The sequence below is a fragment of the Manis javanica genome, chromosome 3, assembly GCF_040802235.1.
Source record: "Manis javanica isolate MJ-LG chromosome 3, MJ_LKY, whole genome shotgun sequence".
Classification (NCBI taxonomy): Eukaryota; Metazoa; Chordata; class Mammalia; order Pholidota; family Manidae; genus Manis; species Manis javanica.
Window position 1 is genome coordinate 60439212 of NC_133158.1, and position 17306 is coordinate 60456517.

General features: G+C 36.4%; 1 long non-coding RNA gene across 1 annotated transcript in view; it reads right to left on the reverse strand.

Moving 5' to 3' along the window:
* LOC140848158 (uncharacterized) overlaps positions 1 to 14406 on the reverse strand; it is a 62017-nt gene extending 47611 nt beyond the window's left edge. Inside the window, exon 1 of the long non-coding RNA XR_012128710.1 lies at positions 14246 to 14406. This is a non-coding gene — a long non-coding RNA (uncharacterized lncRNA). The remainder of the gene's footprint in view (positions 1 to 14245) is intronic.
* Between the last annotated feature and the right edge of the window lie 2900 nt (positions 14407 to 17306).

A 17306-nucleotide genomic window follows, 5' to 3' on the forward strand; every position in this document is an offset into this window, starting at 1 on the left:
AGCTATTTTGTCCACTCACCCTAACCCTTCCCCCATGGTAACCAGCAGTCACTTCTCAGTGTCTATGAGTTTATTACTATTTTGTTCATTAAATGGCATATTTTAAATACTCGGTGCATGACTGTTACCCTCTTCAATGTCTAAGTAGCAATAATAAATAACATTTTAAAGGCAAGGGGTCTAGTCCATAAGAATCAAACAACTAATAAGCAGAAAGAGGACAGTGGCCCTATATCTCATAATGCCTAACAAAATACTGCATACAGAATAGAGGTTCAATAGCTATTAACTTATAAAAAATTAATCATGCCATTCTCAAGCTTTAACATCTGTGGTGGTTGGGATAACTAGATTTCCATATTTGGTTCTTCACCTCATACCATGCAAAAAATAACTAAAAATGGATCAAAAACCTGCATGTGAGAACTAAAACTATAAAACTCTTAGAAGAAAACAAAGGTGTGACTTCATGACCTTGGATTACAGAATAGTTTCTTAGATATGGCACTAAAATCATGAACAACAAAAGAAAAAAAAGATTAAAGTGGATCATCAAAATTTTTAAACTTCTTTACTTCAGTGGACATCATCAAGGAAGTGAAAGGACAACCCACAGAATGGGAGAAAATACTTTTAAATCGTATAGCTGATAAATGACTTTCACCTAGAGTCCAAGAAAACTATTACAACTCAATAATAAAAGGAAAAATAACCCAATTTTAAAATGGGCAAAGGATTTGAATATACATTTCTCCAAAGAGTTATACAAATGGCCAATAAGCACATGAAAATATGCTTAACATTACTGGCCATCAAGAAAGTGCCAAACAAAGCCACAAGGAGTTACCTCTTTATAGCACCAGAATGACTGTAAATTAAAAAAAAAAAAAACAGACAATGAGAAATATTGGTGCTGGTATAGAGAAGTTGGAATCCTTAAAAACTACTGGTGGGAATATAAAATGGGGCAGCCACTTTGGAAAACAGTTTGACACGTCATCAGTTAAACATAGAGTTACCATGTGATCTAGCAATTCCACTCCTAGGTATGTATCCAAGAGAAGTGAAACATGTTCACATAAACCCTTGTACGTGAATATTTATGACAGCATTATTTACAATAGCCAAAAAGTAAAAATAGCCCAAATATCCATCAACAGATGAATGGATAAATAATATCCATCAAAAAGAATATTTGCCAGCAATAAAAAGAACTGAAGAACTGACATGTGCAACAACATTGATGAACATTGAAAACATTCTGGTAAGTGAAAGAAGTCAGTCACAAAGGACTATATATTGCATGATTCTATTTATAGAAAATGTCCAGAATAGGCAGGTCTACCAAAATAGAAAGTGGATTAGTGATTTCCTAGGTCTGGGGATGAGGAAAGGTAATGGCTAAAGGGAGAAGAGTTTCTTCAGGGGTAGTGAAAATGTTCTAAAATTATGGTGATGGATACACAACTCTGTGAACATACTAAAAGTCATTGCACTGTACACTTTAAATGGATGTTTGATTGGTGGATTACATCTCACTAAAGCCGTTTTAAAAGAAAACCTATGGTGGGGTTTCTGCTTGTGGTGATGTAGAGATACAATACCCAGACTCCCCTTCAAGGAAGAACTTGGTGCCCATTTGAGAGGAGCACAGACAGCAGATGGCCTATGGTTTTCAGCTCCTTCAGGGTCAGCCTCAGCTTCAGAAAGGTGCCTTGCCAAGGCCAGACCCTTCCCAGGACATCCCACCTGGAGGAAGGATGATTCTGAGTAGCACCGCTCATATAAAATTCTTTAATGGGCTGGCTGAGGCCTTGTCAGACGTGCATGATGATTTGACTTGACCCTCTGCTCAATTCTACTTCCTTCTCCTTCCTTTCACAAGTATTGATCTCTAACCTTGAACCCCAAACTATCTGAGCATCTGCTTCCAAGGAACCCAACCTGTGACAATGTTAAATGCAGCAGATGAGGCATTCACATATTTCCCATATCTCAGAAACCCAACCAAAATGAAAGTAAAGTAATTTTGCTTTTCTTTTTTTAATGCATTAGGTCAAGAGAACAAGAAAAGAAACACAGTGAGTGAAGGAATAATAGTTGTCTTAGCAGAAGGGAAGAAGCAACAAAAATATGTGTAAAATAGGATAACAATGAGAAGTTGGGTGATTTCTTAGAATCTCTGACAGGCTCAGGGCTTGGAAGTGCCTGGAGACAGATAAAGAACAAAGTTGATAACAGGGCTGTTACTTTGAAATCAATATGCTAAATGGTCACAGCTCTCAGGTCTCCTCCTTCATATCCTTACATAAAACTAAAAATTTGTTTCCTGGAGAAATGGAATGGGGGGACTCTGAACTAGAGGATGCTAGGGTCAGTAGAAGAGGAGTGAGAGTTGGAGCTGAAAACAGGGAAAATAAATGAAAGTCTGATTTGAGTAGGAAGGCTGTTCCTCTTCAATCTACTTCCTCCTGCAAACTCTCTTTCACAAAGACCAGGGCATTGGCCCCAAACAATAGATGGGGGACTTTTCTCTGTAAAAATATAATGACTCCAGAGAAAACATAACTACACAATACTGGCATTTGGGGGTCCTCAATGAAAAAGCTATCTGGCTGCCCTATCACCCTTCACTGCCCTCACACACAGCTTCCAGTTTTGTAGTTCTTCATTCTTACATGTGAATGGTCGGGCAAGGATTATCAGACATTTGAAGAAAATCTTCAATATGAAAAACAGACCAAAACAAGCAGGAAAAAAAAGACAAGAAACATAGAAGAAAAATTTGAAAAGCAAAATACTCATAATTTAATATATGGGGCCAAAGATAAGCTATTGCATTTATGAAGTAAAAATAGGGAGGAAAGAACAATTCGAGGCTAAGAGAGAACTTTTGGTAATAAAAATTTGATAGAAATAAAAATGCAATAGGTTTAGAAGACAAAGATATGGAAAGATCTAAAATATATGACAATGAGATGGATGACAGAAGGAAAAGGATAAGAAAAAGACTCAGGCATCAAGGCTCATAGAAAATAATAGTATAAGAGAGAAATAAAATTCTGAAAAATTACAAGTCACAGAAAAGGCTGCAAGTTATTGGAGTTTTCAATATCAACACTGGAAGCTGTTGAACAATTACCTATAAAAGTCTAAGGGAAAATTTAACCTTAAATTCAATACTAAGTCAAATTTTCAATCAATTATAAAAATATACTTTTAGGCATGTAAAGACTCAAAAGTGAACCTTCCATGTATCCTTTATTAGGATGCTTCTGGGAAATGTGCTCCACTAAAAGCAAAAACATAAACTGAGAAATAAGAAGACAGAGAATTCAGGGAACACAAATTCTAACACAGGAGAGCAAAGAAGGATGACAGAAGATTGGAGCAGGACACAAGGGCAGAGACAGGTTCTCAAGGACTTAATAAATATATCAATAAAAGAAGTGATAGGTTATCTGATGCATTTGACCATATGGAAATGGTATTGTGAACTTATGGAGCATTTAGAAAGAATTAGCAAAAGGTGTATAGAAAACAAAGTCATTAAAGAATGGAGACAATTTCATGTTCTAAAAAAAAACAAAAAATTATATAAGAAGGAAACATAATCAAGGGTACATTACCTCACTAGGCAGGCAACAGTATTCATATCATCATAATGTAAATATTGAATATTAATTTACTCCCAAAAGTTACACAAATGTTGAGAGGATGGGTTGGAGAAGGTATATTTTTAAAAATCATCATCTACAAAAGCAAGATATCAATAGATGATGTTTAAAAAGTATAAAACAATAAATCACAGTCTGAGCATAAAATTTTGAAATATAGAAAATGGAAGAGTATGAAGAAAACTAAAATAAATGGACGTGGGTGCCTCTGAGGAACAGAACCTGGACATGGAGAGGGAGAAGTGGACAGGGAACTTTTTGTATGCCTTATAATGGACTTTTTAAACTATTTTCATATATTACTCTGACAAAAATAAAATTTAATTGAAAAACAAAACCCTCAAAGATTTCCAACTTCCCTACAGAGTCAATCTAAATGACTTATTATTCAAATTAGGAAAAGGGCGAGAGCATGAACCGCAGATTCAGGCAGATCTGTCACTTAATGGCTATATGAGTTTGGTTAACCTTTTTAACCCTTTCATTATGTCATTAAAACATGATAGATAACACTTTCTCAGAGGATTGCTATGAAACTAAGATGGATACAGTGATACCTAATAGAGAGCTCAGCATATAGCTGCGACTTGGTAAATCTTAGCCATTGTTATTATTAGTCTGACTTTTAGAAACCTCCATCCTTCTCTTCCAATCTCCATTTTCTTGTCTCAACAGCCTAACACACTTACCTTTTGCTTCAACAAAATCTCCATTCTCCATACTTGTTACAGGCTTTGTAAAAACCTGTAATTCCAACTGGAAATATTCTCTTAAATCTTTTCTCTAAAGTTCTACATGCATCATTTCCTTTGAAATTCACTTTTTCACAGTGTATCTCCAGGACTTCTAAATATGAGGAACTCCGGTTATGTGGCAATCTCATCTGAGGGGAGTGACTAGGGGTCTTATCTTAAAGCTGAGATTGGATAGAAAACCTGCTTTGTTTTGTTTAACCTGGTTTACATGTTTATTTGGGGTAGTTTGGGAATGGTGCCAATGCAGATTGTTGGGTCTAAGCACACCTCAATCATCAACAGACATTCTTATCTTTCCTCCTGAAAGTTACCCTGTTTACCCCAACTGATTCCTTCACAAAGAATTTATGTGATTTTCCTTTTTGTACCAACGTATATAATATTGGGCCTATTTAAAGGTTGCTTTTCCTAGGTTATTTCATCCTTTACCTTCCAAACCAATCGAGATGGTCCTTGAGGGCAGGTATAGCTTTCTATTTGTATACTCCCATGACACCTGATACATACCTACTCAAGAAATCCTTTATGAGTGTGTCATGTGCTTTTTAATGATTCATACATTGACGTAGCCCATCATGGAGAGGAGTAAAAACAGGAATTTAGGCATCTCCTCAGAATAAATCAATTGTCAAAAGTCCAAGTGGCTGTGAACGGGTATGTAGGGGGGACTTGGTGAAGGGGGGAGCCTAGTAAACATAATGTTCTTCATGTAATTGTAGATTAATGGTACCAAAATAAAAAATTTAAAAAAAGTCCATGGGAATACATAGTGGGTCCTTCAAAAAAGAAAAATATGTCTGGGAGAGTAGGAAGGAGAGAACTGGGGCAGGTACAGGGAGGGCAGGGATTTGGCTGGAGGTACTGTGTGAATGGGAGAAAGAAATTGTAATGAGCACTGTGGGTAAGCTCTCCTTCAAGTGAAGCTCAGGTACTGGAATGTGCTAGAGCTGGCAACATCACATCGCTATTATTATTTAGCTCCTTCAAATGTGCCCATCACTGAGCCCCGAGGCACATGTACAGAAACAAACACATGTTTCAATATTTACTCTCTAGGGACTGAATCCATGGGGGTACAGTTGTCGATCCTCCCACAGCAATCAGGCACATGCTTGACTAAACAGATGGCCTTGCCAGAATTTTTTCACTTGGGTAGGAGGGTGGAGGCTTGTACAGCCAGAATTTTTAATTCAGTATGTCTTCCTGAATATATTCTCTGAGGAGTCCACCTCAGAATTGTGGTGTGGAATGGGGAGGACCATTGATGGGGGTGTGAGACAAGGGACAGCAACCCTGGTATATCATTAAAACACTCACACACACACACACACACACACACACACACACACACACACACACAGAACTTAGAGGTCAAAAGTCAAGTTTTAAGTGTGTTTCTCATCATTAAATTGTTATAAGACTGTGCAAAAAATTCTCTTTACCTCCCTTAGTCTCATGTTTAGTCTCAGTTTCTTCATAATGGGAATAATAATGTTTCTCCAGCTTACTTCTCATACTTTCATAAGAATTAAGCAAGTTTAATTCGTGTTAAAATACCTTTTAAACTATAAGAGGGTATGTCTTGTGCCATGATATCTTAGAGTGTAAGACAACTCTTTTAAACCTTGTTTTTTCCCAAAGAAGAAAAATAAGTGCTTTCCTATTTTGTAAAAAACTTACTTGCATAATAAAATATTTACTACCAAATATTCTTTAAATTTCCACAATTATTCAAGATTAAGGAGGAGAAAATTAGTTTTAAAAATTCAAAATGATGTTCTGAATGCTTTTCAAAAGGAAATAGAATTTGGATGAAATGTTATGTAAGAATTTTATTCCTAACAACAAAGCAAAACTGAAGGAACAAAACAGCACCAGACTCACAGACTCCAAGAAGGTAAGGGGTATTATGATTAGCACACACAATGTAGGGGGGTCATGGGGAAGGCAGACTAGCACAAAGAAGACAAGTAGTGACTTTATAGCACTTACTAGGCTGATGGACAGTGACTGCAATGGAGTGTGTGGGGGGGGACTTGATAATATGGGTGAATGTTGTAACCACAATGTTGCTCATGTGAAGCCTTCATAAGACTGTATATGATACCTTAATAAAAAATGTTATTCCTACTCAGTATTCCCATAACTAGACTCTTTAAAGTAGTACAAGGACTATATGCAAACATTTTCACCAACGTAATTATTTTTAAATCACCTGCCATTTGAACACAGAAATGAGAATGATTGAATAAAAACAGATAAAGAAAGACTGAGTGATATCAGGCAAGAGCAGGAAACAGATTACGGAAGAAAAGATGGAAGGCAGAAGAAAATATCCTTGTAGGAACAAATTTTTTTTTAAAGAAGAAGCTTTTGGGGGACATTTATTCTGCAATCTGTACTCATAGTTCTGTGATAATTACATCTAAAATTTTAAAAGTGAAGATAGTTTAATCCTTTTTGGTGCTCTGAAACTGAACTGAAACCATATTCTTAAAAATAATAAATGATAACATGTATCTCATATTCCCAGGGATCCCACAGCTGGGTTGGTCTGAGCTCTAGGTACCAACTTCTGTGTAACTGTGAATGAGCTATTTCACTTTTGCCTCCTCATCTACAGAAGTGAAGAACTGGCACCTGGTGATCTTTGGATCTTCTACCTGACTTCAAGCCATGGGGCTTCTTTTGACTTTTGAGAATTTGTTTTCCAGCTTATTGGAAAACATAAACAATGCTTATGTTAATGTTACATTTTTGGATAGAAAATGGATCATCTAGATATTCCTGAAAGTTTGTTGTTCTATAGACAAAAGAGCCAGTTGGGCTTTTTCATTTAGAAGTTATATGAAGACACCCAGGAACAGATAAAAGCCAGTACATCCTATGTATCAATGATACCTGAGATCAAACTGACTCTTATCTTTTTCCTCTGTGGCTAAACTCCCTGGCCCTAGCCAGATCTCATTTCAGCCACCCAAGGGTCTTGTCACAAAGTAATTTTTAGTTTCATCTCATGTAGGCCACTGAAATTTTTGAGAATAAAAGTAATTCACTAGATAACTACTGTTTAAAATAGAGAAAAGGTGAAAATTGATCATGGTATTGAAAGAACAAGTAAGTTTACTGTTATTGCTTATATTAAGGTATACATGGAGAACTTTCTGGTTTAAACATGATTTAAAAACTACAATCTAAAGTTTTTTATCAAGTCTATTTCCCAAAATGGCCATTAAATAGTTAAATGACAAGAAAATAAGTGAAAATTTCAAAAAGCAGTGTGTGGGTGGAAAGCCTGATGAAGATGTTGACTCCCTTCCCTTCTTTTCATCCTTTCCTGCCCTTCTCTTCTCCTTTCTCCCTTCGGCCATGTCTTGCTGATGAAGCCCTAGGACTGTGTATAACCTGGCTGCTCTGCGGTGCTCTGCGGACAGGCTGAGGGAACAGGGCAGCTGTGCATGGGTCAAGATGAAATTTTATCTTTTCTCTCTTTCAAATGGTATTTATGTTAGTGAATTGCCTTCATTCTCAAAAGTTTAAGAAGCTCAAGTCACCAGAAGGGAGTGTTAAGAGCTTACACTAGGTAATGAGACTTTTCTTGTTTTGGTTTTTCTCTTTTTTTTATCTTTCTTACCTTCCTTCCTTTAAAATTAAAAATAAAACAAAACTTTGATTCTCACTCTTCATTTGGGCTTATCCATATGAATCACAGTTATGTTGCCCTTTTATATTTTCAAGGTATCAACCAAAAAGTAGAGAGAAAGAGAATAACTATTTGATTTTGGAGGAAAAAGGGAATCCTTAGTTCCAAAAGAGAATGGTCTTTTAAAAAATTAATGTCAAATATATACCTATAGAAAAGTGCATATATCATAAACATACAGCTTGAAGAATTTTCACAAACTCAATATGGCCATTTAACCAATATGCAAATCAAGAAACAGAATATTAACAGCTTTCGAGAAACTCTAAGCCCCAATTCCCTTTCTAGTCCTACCTTCTTCTTCAAGTATAACTACTATCCTGATTTCTAACAGCATAGAGTTGCCTGTATTCATATTTTATATCACTTGAATTCATATCATCTATATTCTGTGTGTCTGTTTCTTTTGCTCAATATTACATTTGTGAGGTTTTCATATTGTTGTGAACAGTTTGAGATCTTAATTCTCCATGGCAAGATAGTATTCCATTGTGTGAATATATACAACTTATTTTTCTTTTCTATTTTTGCTGGACATTTGGGTAGTTTCCAGTTTGAGGCTCTTATAAATAGTCTTTCTATATACATTCAAGTACACATTTTTTTGTGAATACATGTATGCCTTTCTATTGGATCTGTCCTGGGAGTGGAACTGCTAAGTCACATGGTATGTACATATTTGGTTTTATTTGTACCAAGCACTTTTGGAATTCTAATGGTTTCATACTCCAGGGAAACAACTTTTTTTTTTTTTTTGCTGTGCACACAAAGAATGATTTTTCCTCTTCCTCCTCTCTTATACTTACTCTTATCTACATTCTTTCATATATGTGTTATTCCCTTACATGAAGCTTATTTGCTCTCCCTAAGTTTAATAAAGTTGAACAGTCTAAGCCTAAAGGAGCTGTATTCTGAGAACAGAGACTGAGAATGTTGTATAAATAAGAACCTTCACTATGCTCCTATTTTCCTTTTTCACAATCATGATAGAAAATTAATTTTCTCTAATGCTGTATTCAGGGAGCTCTAACCATATATTTATTCTCTAAATCATTATTCTCTAAAATCATGCAGACTTCCATTCCCTAATCATACCAGGCTGTACTCTTCTCCATTCACTCACCTCTTGATTTACCCAGAGACCTCACATTTATTTTTTTAACTGTACTGAAAGAAAAATAAAAATCAGTAGGCAATAATCTTTCCAGTCATATACAGAAGCTACAGCATAACAAATTAAGGGCAGAGACAAAGGAATAATTTTTCAAGGGACAGACTAAGAGAACATAAATGCTTTATAGCAGTTTTTCAAACCATATGACCTAGGAGGTCCATTAATCCTTTGTTAATCCAATGATCAGTCATGTTTGATGGTCTCAGGGGGGATTTCAGCACAACTAGGTCAAGGGACCAACCATGCTTGATTGCTGATTGAAACCTATTTGGGATTTCTGGAATTATAGAACTCCACATGATACTATAGGCTTCCTATTCAGTCTATTTCACTTCAAAGCTTTGGGCCTCCACCATCATCAAGAAGCCTTAAGGATTTTTGGTTGAATTAATGCTGGCATATTTGTCCTCTGCTAAGATTGATCCAATTCATGCTGCATCCATTCACCAAGTATTTACTTAACATTTACAATACAGCATGCTGATTTATATATTTATTTGATAAATTCATATTTAAGAATATGGACTAATCAGATATGTTTTCTGTGTTCTTGTAGAATTAATAGCCTAGTGAATAAACAAATAAATTAGAGATAAATAAATATACAAGCACAACTTGTATGTAGGCTGAAAAAAAATAAACAGAATAAAGTATCCAAGCATAATGAAACAAGAAGGTAGAAACTTCTTAGATAGGACATCAGGGTCTCTGGAAGGTAATGCTTAAGCTAAGACATAAATAATGAGAGAGAACCAGCCATGTAAAAAGCAGTGGGGGGACGTGTTAGAGGGGAACAACATAAGGAAAGGGGCCAGTGTAGTTGAGGAATAGTGGTCAACTACATTAAAGAAATGAATATCCCCTCTCAATTTATTTTGTATTTATAATACAAAGTTTGGATTTTCCAACTCTTTCAAAAGGTAGCAAGGACAGTCAATTTGTTAATAGTAAATCTTGTACAAATGTGAGAGATGGCCCTAATTGCTCTAAGCTAAATATTGCTGTTTGGCACTAGATCTGTAGATTAGAACTGGAAAATGGGGGTAGAGAACTCAGGCAGCTGACAAAGGCATAATGCGTATACACCTGAGGTCCAAAGTACTTGTCCAAAAGGAGCCAGAACTTCAGTCAAGAGAAACAAAATCAAGTAATATTGGCAAGGTCAGTGCTCTAAAACATCTAAAAGATTACTGTCAAACCAACAGGCTTTCCAGTTACCTGCTTCCCTGGAGGAAGCAAAATAGTGAGTTGGACAGATTAGCACAGACTCAGAACTGGAAGTAGGAGGTCTGAGTCAGAATATACAAGTGAGAGAGAGGGTCAGCAGCAGATGTGCCAGATGTTGGGGAGCAACCAAGCAGGGAGATCACAAAACCAGAAAAGCAGGGAGAAACCAAAAGCTAACAGGTATGAGGCATCCAGAAGAAAGTAGAACTTGGATAACACCGGGAAGGGATTTTAGGCATCCATTTTACCATCCCAGAGGAGGACAGCTGCAGATGCAAAACAGGGAGCAGGATCTTGAGAACTTTAATCTCTGTAACTTCGTTATGTTTATAATTTTTACTATAAACATAGTAAAGAACTTAAAAAAAAGAATTAGAAGAAACACCCTTAAAACCAGTAGGAGCTGTGGACCTCAAGAGGCTGGGAAAATGGGGAGCTAAAGAATCTGTCCCACACTGTAGCCAAATCAGGGGGAAAAACAGGGAAACAGATCTCCAAGGGTGGCAATAGCTGCAGAAAGAAAAGCAGAACACAAGGGGCTGCTGTGGAAAACTCGGGGCAGAGCAGGAGAAGACCTGTGGGAGGTTCCCTGACACGTGGTAACCAGACATGAGGTTGAGTCCACTTGGACCCATGCTGAGTCCGCTCAGAGGCCCAGTTGGAAGCTCAGGGATCCAGGAATGCAGGTAAGAGGAAGGTAATTGGGCCAGGCAGAGGCCGTGGTGACCACCATCTCATCTTCAGATAAAAAGGCTTACCTAGAACTGAGCTAGGGTAGACTCCCAGGAATAAAGTCCTCAGATCCTTACTATTTAGAGTGTAATCCATGGACCAGAAGCACTGGCTTCACCTGGGACACTGTTATAAATTGAGAATCTCAGGCTCCAGCCCAGACCTACTAAATTAAAATCTGCAGTTTAACATGATCTCCAGGTGATTCCTATTAATTTAAAGTTTGGAAAGTGCTAATCTAGGACATCCCTGGAGAATCCAAATCCATTACAGACATAAAGAGAGGAAGGAGGAAAGGGTTAATCTGTGGAACTGGAGGCAGATGTTAAATTGCAGTTTGAACCAAGGTTGGACTCAGGAAAACCTGAGTGTAGAAAGGCAGCACTACTGCAGATTGCAGGATGGCACCTCTTGTGAAAGAACAGATTCCTTTCCTTGGCCAGCAAAGCAAGCAAGAATAAAAAGGAAAAAAAAAATCAAAATCAGGCAGCTCTAAAGACCCTGTCAGGAGAGAGTCCCAAAGGCAATGGTAGGCCTAGAGGTGGATGACTGGGAGATTATAGCCATGAAGAGCCAGAGATTAAATTGATGAGGGACTCTGTTACAAGAAAAAGAAGAAAAATAGAGATGAAGAGACCAATGGAGGTAAATGGCAGCATTTCATCAGAGGAAACCAGCCCACTCACACCAAGAGATTTCCAATTATGCAGAACAAAAGGATTTGTTTGCTTTTCTTTGTTCTTCTGAACAAACAGCAGTCCAGTGGAATGTTTCAACTCTTGATCATTCCAATTTTTAATGATTTTTCCCTTTTCCTGAGTGGCTCCTAATATCTCCCCATCAACTCATCATTCATTAAAATCACTCAATTAAAATCAGAGTCAAGAGTCACTTGCTACTTTCCTAGATTAAACCTACCATACTGATGACCATCTTAATTTTCATTTTCATGTATATATATAATTATTTTATATATTAATGTTGTGGAACTAATACCTGTGGAAGGCATCAGTTCATAAAAGCAAATTATAAACAAATTGCATGGAAGTCAGGGGTCCAGTAGGGATATCTGACTTCTGTTTGTCCAGCCTCACATCCTACTAGGCTTTATTTCACATTTTGTGTTCCAGTGATACTGAAGTACATCTAGATCCAGAACTTTCCATTCATGCTGCTATTTAAAAGAGATGCCATGTGGTAGCTGAGAAAAAAATTAGGTGACACTTAAGGGGTCCTAAACTATTTTGGAGGCTTTTGAAAGGCCTGGATTTTCTGCTGAGCAGGTTGGGGACAGAGCTAGAGATTTGGTTTCATGATGAATTTTGTTCCCTGAATTTTGCCTTCAAGCGAGGATGACTAATAAGTTAGGTTTCATTGGTAATTACATTTTTGTAATTATTTATTTGGATGAGTACTAAGTGGTCATCTTTTTACCTCTGTGTCTATGGCACTCAGCACTGTTTTTGACACATGGAGAAGGTACTCAGGACATCTCTTAGATAAACAAATAAATGAAAGAATTGCCTTGGCTCAGACGCTTGCACAGGCTTCCTATAAAGTCAGAGGTTGGTCTCCAATTTGGTCCAAAGCCAAAAAACAAACAAACAAATAGAAAGTCATTCCTGGAGTAAAGAAGCAATCAGGCCGAGAGGAGGGAAGATTCAGAAATTAGGCCTGACTTCTCAATGTTAGTCCTAAATTTCCAAATGCTTCCAGAGGTAGCTATTTTAATGATACTAAAACTTAACAGACACCTGGAATTGTCATTTACTTTTCTAGGAGTTCCCCTTCCCCACCTACATAGTCACAAAAGAAAGTATTACCCTACCCTCTCTTACCTAAGGTGATTGATCCATCAGTAAGCAATCGACTCATGAGTATTTTACATTTTTATTGAGGCAATGAGTCTTCAGACCAATGGAAAAAGGTTATATTCCCTTCAATTAGAATTTTATTTGATGCCCAGCAAGACAATAGTAGTCATTTTGAATAACTCACCAATGGTGATGTTGGTTTAAATAGAACGGCTAGTTTACAAAACTTTGATATCTTTGGTGCACTAAAAAAAATTCCAATTCATTCCTATCCACACAACTCTCTGGTTTAAGAGTTATAATTCAAAAAGATATATGCACCCCTATGTTTATCAGGGTACTATTTACAATAGCCACAATATGGAAGCAACCTAAGTGTCCATCAATAGATGAATGGATAAAGATGTGGTACATATACACAATGGAATATTATTCAACCATAAAAAAGAAAGAAATCTTACTATTTTTAACAACATGGATGAACCTAAAGGGTATTATGCTAAGTGAAATAAGCCAGGTGGATAAAGACAAATACCATATGATTACATTTATTGTGGAATCTAAAACAAAACAAAACAAATGAACAAAATAGCAGAAGATTCAAAGACACTGCAAAGTACTGTTGGTTAAAATGGGGAAGGAGAAAAATTCTCAATCATAATATAAGTTGGTCACAGGGATGGTGGTACAGCATGGAGAATATAGCCAATGATAATATAACATCTTTCTATGTTGACAGATAGTACTGTACTAGGCGAGTGAGGATTTAAAATATGAGTAACTGTAGAACCACTGTCTTATATATTTAAAACCAATATATGATTGTATATCAATGATACTTCAATTTTAAAAGAAGGGGAAAAAATAATAATAATAAACAAATAAAAAGAACAGCTAGAAGAGTTTTTGGGACCTGAACAAGATTTACTCTCTATTGAACTCAAAGAATAGTGCTCTGTATAAAAGAGCCCAAACTGAACTGTTCATAACGGGATGAGCAGGTGGCTTCAAATACATTAGCTGAGATAATTCAAGTAATCTGGATACCTAGGAATCATTTTGTTTTCAATAAATTCTGTCTTTTCCTCTTCCCTGATATTCTGTGGTGAGAGGCTCGTATCTGGTTTTTAATTAATGACTTTCCCATAATCCCACATCTTTACCTCTTCTCTTCCATGTTCTTCAGTGGAACCTGGTTTCTCCTTTGGTTTCTTATTGGAATATATATTTTAGCAGTGCCATGGATTATACATTCTGATACTGCCAGTTCAGGAGCACATCTATATTTAGTAAGGTGAGGTGAAAGAAAAATCATTGGTAGTTACCTTGATAAATGAGAAAATAAAATATGAAATTCAATAAAGAAAATTCAAAGTAGATGATTTATAGACAGAGGCACAAAAACATAAATGCAAGTTAAGGAACAATACTGCAACTGTGCAGAGCTTTGCAGCTAATACAATGATATGCTGGAGGGAATAAAAAGAGGGATGAATTGCATTCAAACTTTTCATATACTTGAAAAATTTTAAGAGACTAGTGCTCATCAGTTGTTCTCCATGGACCCCTAAAAACTGGCTCAGAATAAAGAATATTGTTTTTGGTTGTATATCAGCAAGGGGTTCTTTACTGTCTATCAGAAGGATGAAATACTGAAATGGGCTCCTAAGGGAGATTGTGGAAACTCTAGTCATTCAGTAAGTATTTCTTGCAATCTCTGGGGAATCATCATGAAGTGAACAGAAAATTCCCTGAGCTGGAGGATTTAGTTCTTTGCCTGGCTCTAGAATACTTGCAAAAATGTGATTCAGAATTCTAGAAAATGAATTGTTTGGGGTTGTATGTTGAACTGGTCCCATGCTAAACACTGACTTTCTAAAAAACAACAAAATGAAAAAAAAAATCCTCCAAGAGGTACCTGTATTTTCTAAAGGGCTTTCTCCTGATTTTAAGTTTGATTCTCAAAGGTTTGTTCATCTCCATGACTAGCCCGGTTCAGAGAAATGGTTCCTGTTTTATACCAGCATTGCCCTTATTTACCACTATGACAGCTAACATTTTCTATCATTAAGTTCAGAAAGAAGATTAAAGATAGAAATAATTCACTCTAATTAGCATAACAACCAACTCAAAACAGCCTGTCTTATCGTTTCTAAAACATGCCCTTGTGAACCTATGTGCTATTCCAGAACCTAAAATTCTTTTTCCTGCTCTATCCCTCCCACATTGTATCTTAATAGTAGCCCTAATGTCTCCTTAATTCTAGAAATGTGAATCCTGTGATTGAATTCTTTGACCCAGAAGCCACAGGGGTAAAACGTCTGAGAAATGCCAGCAGAAAGACATTCACAAAATGAGAAATGACATATCTAACAAGGCAAGACTGGTATTTACTTGAATAACAAAATCCCCATTTCAAGTTCCAGATATGGGCTGCCCAACAAACATATAATATGAATGACATATATAATTTAAAATTTTCTAGTAGCTACATCAAAAAACATATAAACAAGCAGAATGTATTTTAAAATATATTTTAATCCATTATGCACAGATTATTTCAACATGCAATCAGTATAAAAATGTAAATGAGATATTTTACATTGAAATTTGCTTTGTATGTCACACAGACTATTTTGGACTAGCCACATTTCGAGAGCTCCATAGCCACAGATAGCTAGCTAGTGGCTATTATATTGGACAGAGAAGTTCTAGATCATCTATCTAACTTCAGCTGTGAGGAAAAAGAGCAAAGCAAGGAAAGGTTGAGCTATTTCTGTGGTGTTTGCCAGCGCTTCTCTAAATCTTTTCCCTCTTACCACATAGGAAAACATGCTTTGAAAGGGCATTGGACAGGGTATCGTTGTCAAATCTTTGCTTAAACGGCTCTTTCTCAGTCCTATCCAATCACTCTATATAAAATTGCAATTCCTCCCTATCCCACACTCCTGATGTCCCTTACATTGCGCTCTTTATTCCATAGTACTACAACAATATAATATACCATATTATTTATTTATTATTATGCTATTTATTTTCTGTCTTCCTCCTCTATAGCATGTAAGAGAGGAGAAGGATAGGACTATGTGTCTATTTAGGTCATCAAGTTAACCCAAGTTACTGGACCATTGCCTGGTATATAGTAGGTCCTCTAACAATAGCTAATGAATGTTGGAGGAATGAGCAGAACTCTAAAACTTGGAATTTTACAGATGAGGACTTTGGAGCCCAGAGAAGTAAACTGACTTGCCAAGGTCAAATGAGCTGGTCAATGTCAGAGCTATTCTAAGACCCAAGTTTTTGAACCACTCATCTCAAGCGTTTTATACCATTCCATGTGTAAAAAGAAAGAAAGGCAGAAAAGTGATTCAGTTATTAGATATGAAATGCAAATTATGGTATTGATAGTGCAACGATTGATAGTGTGTTAGATTATGAGATCCTAATGGGCACAGACTTTATCTTTTTCAGCTTTGAACCTTCCTCCTCTCCCCCCACAATTGCAAGAATATTTTACACACTGTAGGGGTGCTGAATTAATAAAAAAATGAATAGTCAATGGTGTTTGGTTTGTGGTATAATGTATGGTTTTCTTTTACTGGGAAGACAATGGAAAAAAATTGCTATTTCCACCAAAGAAGATTATTAGCTTTTCATCATGGCTTGGAGAGTTGGGAATGAGGTTGACCTATCTTCTGCTACGATTAGCAACTAGACCCTGGAGCTGAAAAAACACTAAAATCTAGGAGAAGAAGATTTCAGAGACAGATTTTTACGAATGTCTAGTTTCTAATTCTCCTGAAAGTTCTGTCAGGGCCATAAGTGTTACTAGTTTAAATCAAATTTGATGTATATGTTTCTAAAAATCTGGCTTTTCAAACTGAAATCAGTGTGGTGTTGATAAATAATGTGACTAACTAAATGAGCAACAAAAACAGCCCATTGTATGTACCTGTAATAAAACTCAGCTATCACCATGATGTGATTATATTCACAAGATTTTTATGTAATAAAATATAACCTCTCTTTCAATAATATTCACAACATCCTTTATGCTTTGATACCCCTAGGAGAATGGAAAGAGACATGTGTTACCTTCCTTCATTAGAACAGGAAATAGAGATGGAGAAAGACATCTGTTGGTTATTCATCAAGGTAGCAGCCAAATCACAAATCCAGACCTCTGCACTCTAAGGACATCTATGAAAGACTTTGGAAAAGAGT